This window comes from Bos grunniens, chromosome 23, assembly GCF_055505025.1.
Source record: "Bos grunniens cultivar Pamir isolate PY7600 chromosome 23, Bosgru_T2T1.0, whole genome shotgun sequence".
Lineage (NCBI taxonomy): Eukaryota > Metazoa > Chordata > Mammalia > Artiodactyla > Bovidae > Bos > Bos grunniens.
In genome coordinates this window covers 33,525,126-33,535,735 of record NC_141187.1, presented here as the reverse complement: position 1 = coordinate 33,535,735, position 10,610 = coordinate 33,525,126, and the positions used below count along the sequence as shown (strand labels likewise).

The following is a 10,610-nucleotide window of genomic DNA, read 5'->3' as shown; positions in this document are numbered from 1 at the left end:
ATTTTGGACTGTAGTTGCTACTGGGTATTTCCAGTTAGACTCTCAGCCCTTATAAAATGTGGTGAAGTCTTGCCGTTTCTGCCTTTATTAGCTTCGGACTGCCTTATTGAGTTTACTTGTGCCAGTTAATTTCTCCATACTCCCCCAAGGAGCCAACTGGAGCTAGCACCTTAGCTTAGCTACTTGGTTCTTCTGTATCGGTGTTCTATTGTTGCTGTAATCAATTACCACAAACTTAGTGACTTATTTGGAGAAGGCAATGGCACCCCACTCCAGTACTCTTGCCTGGAAAATCCCACGGACGGAGGAGCTTGGAAGGCTGCAGTCTATGGGGTTGCTGAGGGTTGGACACGACTGAGCGACTTCACTTTCACTTTTCACTTCCATGCATTTGGAGAAGGAAATGGCAACCCACTCCAGTGTTCTTGCCTGGAGAATCCCAGGGATGGGGAGCCTGGTGGGCTGCCGTCTATGGGGTCGCACAGAGTCAGACACGACTGAAGCGACTTAGCATTAGCATTAGTGACTTATTAATTACACAACACAGATTTATTCTTACAGTTCTAGAGGTCAGAAGTGCAAAGTGGGTTTCACTGGGCCAAAACTCAAGATGTCATCAGGGCCACATTCTCCTTGGAGGCTTTAGGGGAGAATTTTTTTTTTTTTTTTTAACTTTTTTGTCTTTTCATGTCACCTGGCTTCCTTGGCTCATGGCTGCTTCCTCCATCCTTAAAGGCAGCAGCATAACATCTTCAAATCTTTCTACCTCTGACCTCCTACCTCCCTCTTTATAAGGAAACTTGTATTGATAATTATATTGGGCTCACTTGAAAAATACCAGATTATCTTCAGGTCTCAAAATCCTTAATCACACATGTAGAGTCCCCTTTACCACACAAGTTAACATATTCACAGTTTCCAGGGATTAGGATAAGAAAATCTTCAGATGCCATTACTCAGCCTACCACAGTCTACTTTTCAAAAGTGGGTAAGTAGCATGAAGAAGTAAAACAACAGTACCTTCTTTCCTGCAATTGAAAAGCGTGACCTGGTAGCAGCCCTTGTGGAAAAAGTATCTGAGACTGGATCCACCAAAAAAGGACTAAACATGGTAAGGAAAGAGTGTTCAACATTGTCCAATGCCACAGTAAGATTCAAAATAGATTTTTCAAGTTACATATTTTGTTTAAATTTAATCCTATAGTTGGATTTTGCAAGCTCCCTGGAGGAATCTTGTGTATTTTGAGAACTCGTGTATCCACAGCTCTTGGCACAATATCTGGCCTATAGTATATGTTTAATAAACATTAATTCACTGAACAGATGAATTCTTGAGTCACATTTGCCATTAAAAATCAAGACTTCTGTAACTGGTTCAAACTCCTTAGTCCCCATCTTGGTTTTTACATAACAAAGTGTAAATCAGCTCAGTGAGCACCATAAAAAGTATCTACAACTTATTTATAAATATCAAGAGTAGTGTAGTGGAAAATATCAGAATCTTAAAAAGTTAAGTCTCTTTGGCCTGGCATTACCGACTTACCGACTGTTTCTAGTCAGAGAAATTCAATTCCACACTGTTTTTTGAGAATTTATATGTTCCAGACAGGATGCTAGCTTCCAAGAATATCATTTTGTTTAAGACCTGACCCATGACTCCACAGAGTTTGGCATCCAGAATCAGACTACACACAAAGACAGACAACAAGGATGAAAAGTAATAAAAACCAATACACGCGTGCACAAAGGGCTTCCCTGGTGACTTAGGGAATGCAGGAGACACAGGTTTGATCCCTGACCAGAGAAGATCCTACAGGCAGTGGAACAAATAAGCCTGAGCACCACTACTGAGCCTGTGTTCTAGGGCTGGGAAACCACAACCACCGAAGCCCATATGCTGAAACAGTGGAGCCCTCTTGCTCTAGAGCCCATGCACCACAACAAGGGAGCCCACCACAGTAAGCCTGCACACCACAACCAGAGAGTAGCCCCCACTCTCTACAACCAGAGAAAAACCTAAGTAGCACCGAAGACCCAGCACAGCCCAAAATAAAAATAAATAAATAAAATTATTTTAAAAAAAGTGTGCACAAAGCACTAGGAGACAACAAATAAGGACCTCTGTCAACACAAGGGTGTCAGAGGAAGGCCTCCTAGAGGAGGCAGTCTGGTCCTCATGAGTGGTGTGAAAGAGCCAGTAATAATATAGAGGAAAGAACTTCCAGGAAGAACAAGGTCATAGAGACGCGGTGTGGTGAATTAGAATTGTTCAACATCACTGGGGATTAAAGTACACTGGCATGAAGGAAATTTGGTCAACTAACTGGAAACATGACAAACATTAAAAAAAAATCAATTGCTTTCGACCCCGTGGACTGCAGCCTACCAGGCTCCTCCATCCATGGGATTTTCCAGGCAAGAGTACTGGAGTGGGTTGCCATTGCCTTCTCTGTAGCAGCAGCAGCAGCAGAAATAACTAGCCAAGAATAGAAATTGAAAGAGACTTTTAATATTCCCTAGTAACAAAAACTCTAAATTTTTAAGGAATTATTTGAACAAGGACAGTATGATTCAAAGGAAGAAAACAATAAAATTGTACTAAAAGACATAAAACAAGATCTGGCTAAATGGCACTATATACTATATGATTGGGTGAAAGTGAAAGTGAAGTCACTCAGTCGTGTCCAACTCTTTGTGACCCCACGGACTGTAGCCTACCAGGCTTCTCCGTCCATGGGATTTTCCAGGCAAGAGTACTGAAGTGGATTGCCATCTCCTTCTCCAGGGGATCTTCCCTACCCAGGGATCGAACCCGGGTCTCCCACATTGTAGGCAGATTCTTTTACCATCTGAGCCAGGGATGATTGGGTGGGAGAACTTAATATCATAAATATATTAATCCTCTGTGAATTAATAGACAGATTTCAGTAAAAATCCAACTAGAAGAAAAAAGGAGAAGGCAATGGCACCCCACTCCAGTACTCTTGCCTGGAAAATCCCATGGACGGAGGAGCCTGGTGGGCTGCAGTCCATGGGGTTGCTAAGAGTCAGACATGACTGAGCGACTTCACTTTCACTTTTCACTTTCATGCACTGGAGAAGGAAATGGCAACCCACTCTAGCATTCTTGCCTGGAGAATCCCGGGGATGGGGGAGCCTGGTGGGCTGCCCTCTATGGGGTTGCACAGAGTCGGACACAACTGAAGTGACTTAGCAGCAGCAGCAGCAGCAGAAGAAAAGATGGAAGGACAAACTGGAAATAGCCTAAATGCATATCAGTGGGACTAACAGAATACACTGTGATGCAGCCTTATCATAGAAAATTAAGCAACAGCTTAAAAGAATGAGTTGCATCTGTATCATTTGACCTGGAAGCTTTTGAACAATGTCATGCAATTTTAAATGAGTAAAGCAAATGTAGAACACATAGAAAGAGATTCACTTTTTCTAAATTTTTTATTTATCCAATTTCTAATTTATTTACTCAAGAAAACTCTCTGAGTATTTTTGTATGAGATTCTATGAGCCAGACCAGACTGTTAACTTTGGTTATCTGGTTTGGGTAACTAGTGAGATGCTAAAAGAAACCTGTAACACTAAACAAAAAGATGACTACAAAAAAAAGCAACAGTTATAGTCGATGCATATAGAATTGTGTGTGTGTGTGTGTATGTGTGTGTGAATATGCATATGCACACATTTGTCTGTATGTATGTACATGTACACACATATATGTGTTCAATATGTATGGTTTTCTTTGTCTTTCTGTTCTGTGTTCTGAACAAATCTCTCAAAATTTTCTTCCACTGTCCTAAAATAGCACTTCTTAAATTTAACATGCATATGAATTACACAGGGAACTTATTAAACTGTTAAATACCTCAGTGAGTCTGGGGTGGGCCTGACGTTTAGCATTTATATCAGGCTTCCAGATGATACCAGTTCCCATGCTGGCCCTTTGCTACTTTGTCAGTCGCTCAGTTATGTCTGATTGTTTGTGAGCTCATGGATTTTTTCCCACCAGGCTCCTTTCTGTAGAAAGAAATGCTTTTATACTCTTCCACTGTATTTCATCTATAATTTGTTGCAAGAATAATAGTTAGTCAAAAATTTATTTAGCAATAAAGTTTCTGTTTTCAATGCCCATAGTTTTCCTAGAATTTCTAAATTTTAAAAATAGTCAACCTTTCTTATTTAATTTCTATTTATTTCAGTTTCATAATTTCCTGGTGATCTTAATTAAAAGTTAATCTTTCATTTATTTCCTTAAGCAGTCCAAACATAGTTATCGTTGTCTGACTTTGAAATTATTTTCTCTTAAAGTAAATTCATGTTCCATTTGTTGAGTCTGACTCTCTCTTTTAGGTCTATAATCTTAAATTTTGAAATTTTGGTGTGCAAACCAAAAGACAATGTTTTTATTTATGTCTCCTTCTCAGTCTCTCTCTTCCCTCCTGTGTCTCCCTCAGGGCTAAGCTTAAGCTGTCTAGAATCTTTTGTGTTGCCTTCATCTGCATTTTAAGGTTCATGTTCCAGAACCACTCCAGGTCTTGCCCTAGCATTCCAAGTTTCCTGCCCTGTGACAGTATTCTGATTATCTCAAATCTGGTCTCTGATCCTGTGGGCAGCTTGACTGAGGTCCCAGTCATCAGCCTTAGTCTGTGTTTGCCGCTTGCCCCCTCAGGACTCTATCTTTCTAAGGCCCATAGCCCTGAATGTCATCAGTCAAAGATTGATCTGCAGCCTATTTCATCATGTGTTGGATTCTAAGATGACCTCGGTGATCCCTGTCTCCTCGTGTTCCTGCCTGTGTTCGTGCTCTTGAGTGTGAGTGTGAGTTACCTGGGATTTGCTTCCAACCAACAGAATATGGCACAGGTGATGGGATGTCATTTCCATGAGTGTAGTATGTTATATACTATATTGTCCTTCATCTTGTAACATGTTTGCTCTCTTTCTCTTTTGTTGGCTTAGTGGAAGCAGGTGGTTATATTAGGAAACCCCTACAAAGGCAGAAACTAAGAGACTATTGGAGCTGAGGCAGCCTCCACAAAGAAATTTAAACCTTCAATTCTTCATCTACAAGGAACTGGATTTTTGCCAACAATTCAAGGGAGCTTGGAAGTATATATCTCCCTCATTACACTTCTGATGAGATTTTAGGTTCCTCCAACACCTGAACTGTAGCCAGGTGAGACCCTGAAGCAGAGAACCCAGCTAAGCCATGCCTGAACTCACCTACAGACACTGGATAAGAATAAATATGCATTGTTTCAAGCCACTAAGTTGCTAGCAATTCGTTTTGCAGCAATAACTAACTAATATCCATGAGCCATAGAGTCTAATATCAGCTCCAGACATCCAGCAGTGAGCCCGTCTCTGGTCCCATGTCCTTATGAAACCACTCTTTATCTCTGTCCTTTATCTCTCGTACTGTTTTAGGCACCTCCGTGACCCTGAAAGGTGTTAGAATGTAGATGGGTTTTCCTAGGGGTGGAGACTTACAGGAAGGGAAGCTGAGATTGAGTTTGACTGTGGCTAAGAGTTAGTGAAGGGTTTTAGTTCATCTCTGGAAGGAATCAGGTTCTGTCTGCAGTTAAGAGGTCCTTGGGATCTGGACTTAGGCTGTCTGGACCTCTTCAAGGGGAGGGGATTGGGTGAAAAAGAGGAAGAGCCTAGCTCAGAAAAAACAAACAAACAGGTTCATTCTTCACCTTCCCCTAGTACTCTGGATCAATGCAGGTATTGAATTTTTCCAGCTATATAATCACTGCATAAGGGAAATGTGCACAGGAGAGGGGAGGAAGCAGATATGAGTTCTGCTAGATGCCTGGATTTCTTTGAAACCAACCCTCCTCATGAAGCCCATGCTCTCAGTCCTGGAACTTCACTGTATTTACATAATAAGGAATATTTTTAATGACCCTGATCTTTCTACAAGAGTCATTCTGTAATCCTGAACTCCCTTCTCTTGGTGAACTTTCACTTCTTCAGAACATAGCTCAGAGGTTATCACCTCTGCAGAAGTATTCAAGTTCTGCCAGGAGTTTTTGCTTCTTTGTTTTTCTTCCTCAGCCTCAATACTTTTTCTTACCTTGTATAACATTTAGAACATAATTAATTTTAAAAAATATTTTAACTTTCTGGAAATTTTTAAATGAAATAAATTTTTTCTTAGTTGATATTATTCCTAGGATCCAGGCTAGTGTCTGCCATAAAAAAGAAAATGAAAGTGAAGTCGCTCAGTCGTGTCTGACTCTTTGCGATCCCATGGACTGTAGCCTACCACACTCCTCCATCCATGGGATTTTCCAGGCAAGAGTACTAAAAAAGCTGTTCAATAAATGCTCATTATGTTAATCAGATCAGATCAGATCAGATTAGTCGCTCAGTCGTGTCTGACTCTTTGTGACCCCATGAATCGCAGCACGCCAGGCTTCCCTGTCCATCAACAACTCCCGGAGTTCACCCAGACTCACGTCCATCGAGTCAGTGATGCCATCCAGCCATCTCATCCTCTGTCGTCCCCTTCTCCTCCTGCCCCTAATCCCTTCCAGCATCAGAGTCTTTTCCAATGAGTCAACTCTTCGCATGAGGTGGCCAAAGTACTGGAGGTTCAGCTTTAGCATCATTCCTTCCAAAGAAATCCCAGGGCTGATCTCCTTCAGAATGGACTGGTTGGATCTCCTTGCAGTCCAAGGGACTCTCAAGAGTCTTCTCCAACACCATAGTTCAAAAGCATCAATTCTTCAGTGCTCAGCCTTCTTCACAGTCCAACTCTCACATCCATACATGACCACAGGAAAAACCATAGCCTTGACTAGACAAACCTTTGTTGGCAAAGTAATGTAAATAAATGCTTACATTTTAAGTGACAAGATTTAACTGTCATTGTTAGTATGAATCATTTAAAATCATTTATAAGAGCCAGATTAAATTTACATTTTTTTAAATGTAATGTCAAAGAAGTAGTTATGCTTTCATAAAGGCAAAGCCATGGGGACATAAATGTGAGAGTGCCATCTACTGGTGAACATATAAACAGGTAAGGCACTAAGAAGACTGGTGAAATATTAATGAGTGTGTGTGCTAAGTCACTTCAGTTGTGTCCGACTCTTTGTAATACCATGGACCGTAGCCCACCAGGCTCCTCTGTCCATGGGATTCTCCAGGCAAGAATACTGGAGTCGGTTGGCATGTCCTTTTCCAGGAGATCTTCCTGACCCAGGAATTGAACCAATGTCTACTTTAAATAATGTCTTACTTATGTAGCTTATATAAAATGTGAAAGAAAAATAGAAGCAAAATTGACAGATGTTGTGTGATATTTTCCTGGAAACTACTCTTATCCTATTAATACATGCAAAATGTAATGATATTTTTTTTAATGCAACAAATTTTATTTAGCGTAGTCAGTCCCAACATTCAGCACAACAAGAGTTTACAGAGGATAGAAAGTGCATTAATAAAAGCCAGTCTTTACCAAAAGAAAACAGAAAATATATTATTGATTCAAAATATTTTACACTTGAATGATAAGCTGCAATAACTTATTTTGGGCACCTACTGATATAAGAGAAAGGAAAAGAAGAAAAGAATACTTTAGAAGAGTTCAGTCTCCATCTGGTATCAGAGAAGTCAGTAGAAGTCACTGAGACCGGCAGTCCTTCTTGCTTTCTGCATTAGTGCCCTCAGCTGGCGGAGAAGGCAATGGCACCCCACTCCAGTACTCTTGCCTGGAAAATCCCACGGACGGAGGAGCTTGGAAGGCTGCAGTCCATGGGGTCGCTAAGAGTCGGGCAAGACTTAGCGACTTCACTTTCACTTTTCACTTTCATGCACTGGTGAAGGAAATGGCAACCCACTCCAGGGTTCTTGCCTGGGGAATCCCAGGGACAGGAGAGCCTGGTGGGCTGCCGTCTATGGGGTCGCACAGAGTCGGACACGACTGAAGTGTCTTAGCAGCAGCAGCAGCAGCAGCAGCAGCAGCAGCAGCAGCCCTCAGCTGGAACTGTTTACGGGACAGAAGACGTACATGCTTTAGGAAGACATCTAAGTCTATTACTCCCTGCCTCAAGGCTTCTCCCAGGTAAAAAATAGTGTCTTCAATAGCATTTTCCTCTGCATACAGATTTAGGATCTGTTTGTATAGTGGGGCTGTGGGAATGATAACTTCATCAATATCATTGTTTTCAGACTGATTTTCCATTTTCTCCAGAGCAGAACTGAGTTCTTCATCCTTCTTTCTCAAAAGTTCTATGTTTTTATCAACCTCAGCTACTTCTTCATCTAAACGGTTAACCATCTGTTCGGGTTTCTGGTGACCTTTTTTCAGGTCTTCCTCTGTTCGTTTCAAGGCATTGAGTTCCGCCTGGGCACAACCAATTTCCTCCTTCATCCGCCATCTCAGTTTGTCGCTGACCGCTGAGATGAGAGAGGCTCGGATAGTGTCCTCGCTGATTGTGCCATCCCTACTGGGACCAACAGTGGTCACCAGGAGGCTGGGAAGGGTACTGGGAACTTGTTGTGGCAGGATACTAACCACCAGGTGGGTAAGGACAGCCTGTGTAACCACTGGGATTGGGAGGGTACCCGGATGGGTATGCAGAAATCCCACTTGGCATGCCTGGCATGTAGGAAGTATTTGGTGGCCCTGTTGCCTGGTATGGTGGATAGGATGCTGAAACAGTAGGATGAGAGAAGACCGGAGGTTCATCTCCAAACACCACAATCATGACTTGAATAAGCCCCAACAAGTCTGACTGTGGGTGCTTCCATTCATGTAGATAAGGAAGACATATCTTCCCATTAGCATCCACATGCTTTGCTGTTTTAATAGTCATTGAGCTAGTAGGCTTAACGAAACGTATAGGGGGATTATATGGATATGTGTCCAGCAGCCACAGGCAGATTGGAATATTGTATGTATTACCTCTATAAGGCACAGGAATTGTTCCAGTAAGGTTCATTAGTTACCTGGAACTGCCATCATTAAAAACATATGAATCCAATACAGGTTTGAGATCTTTGTATAAACTAATAACGTTAACAGTTTCACGTACAGTTGTGTCTCTGTATTTGTACTTGGACACCATTTTCTTGAGCTGGCTCTCCGACCCCGCCATGGCAGCCGCCTCGCAACTCCGGTCCCTGAAGGCAGAGGGTCAGCCGCTCCGGGGCTGCCCAAGGCCGCCCCACACAACCGCACACGGAGGAGCCAGCCCCGCACCCCGCCTCCCCCCATAATGATATTTTTAAATGTAAAAGAAAACAGTAATAACAATAAATATATGAAATGACAAATTATCAAAAGTTTTTTCCACCTCTATCCTTCCCCCCAGATTAGAAATAAAACTAGGATGCCAACTATTTCAGTTTATATTCACTATTGGGAGGTCCTAGCCAGTATAGTAAGGGAAGAAGAATAAAGGTTAATATTAAATGTTAATTGTTTAAATACTCCAATTAAAAGGCAAAGATTATTAGAATGGATTAAAAAAATGCCAGAACTGAACATATGTTAGCTAGAAGAAAAACACCTGAAATACAAAAACACAAATAAGTCTTAAATAAATGTATAGAAAAATAGGTACTATGCAAGCAGTAAGGGCATCGCCGGTGGCTCAGATGGTAAAGAATCTGCCTGCAATGCAGAGACCAGGGTTCAATCCTTGGGTCGGAAAGATTCCCTGGAGAAGGGAATGGCTGCCCACTCCAGTATTCTTGCCTGGAGAATTCCATGGACAGAGGAGCCTGATGGGCTACAGTCCACAGGTTCTCAAAGAGTAGGACACGACTGACGACTGAATGATTAACACTTCACACTTATGCAAACAGTAAGCATAAAAAGATTGGAGTGTCTATATTAATAAAAAATAGAGTTTAAGACAGAGAGCATTTCCAGAGATAAAGAGTACCATTCTGTATTGATAAAAGGGTCCTTTTTTCATCAAGAAAACATAATCATAAATATGTATGAGCTTACTGACAAGCCTTCAAAATACATGATGCAAAAATGGAAAGAAATAAAGGGAAAAAATAAGCAATTCTTTAATCCCAGTTGGAGATTTTAATATTTTTCTTTCATTAGTGATATAAAAACTAGATAAAATATCTAAAAAGTCACAGAAGACTGAAAAACCCTATCTATCACCTTGAACAAATTGGTATTTAAAGAACATTATACTGAATTATACTGAATATCTGCATTCACATTCTTTTCAAGTATATATGGTTATAGTCATAATGATAGACATATTCTGGGTCACTATACAAGTCAATAAAGTTAGAGGAATTTAAATCAGATAGCATATGTTGTCTTGGGGATTCTCTGGCAGTCCAGCAGTTAGGATTCTAGTGCTTTCACTGCCAGGGCCTGGGTTCCAACCCTGGTCAGGGAACCAAGATCACATAAGCCCCCAATTTGTGGAAATTAAGCAACATACTTCTAAATTAATCTACCATGTAAAAATCATAATAAAAATTATAATATATTTGAACTATAGAATAATGAAAATAAGGCATATATAACTTTGTGAGAGGCAACTAAACAGTGCCTAAAAGGAAATTTATAGCTTAAACTGTTTACATTAGAAAATAAAGATAGTCTA

At 41.0% G+C, this 10,610-nt stretch overlaps 1 pseudogene across 1 annotated transcript; it reads right to left on the bottom strand.

The window, feature by feature from the left end:
* Window positions 1–7,378: 7,378 nt before the first annotated feature.
* LOC147347577 (tumor susceptibility gene 101 protein pseudogene) lies at window positions 7,379–9,195 on the bottom strand (annotated as a pseudogene). The gene has a single exon (XR_015152320.1). The product of XR_015152320.1 is annotated as a tumor susceptibility gene 101 protein pseudogene (transcript).
* Between the last annotated feature and the right edge of the window lie 1,415 nt (window positions 9,196–10,610).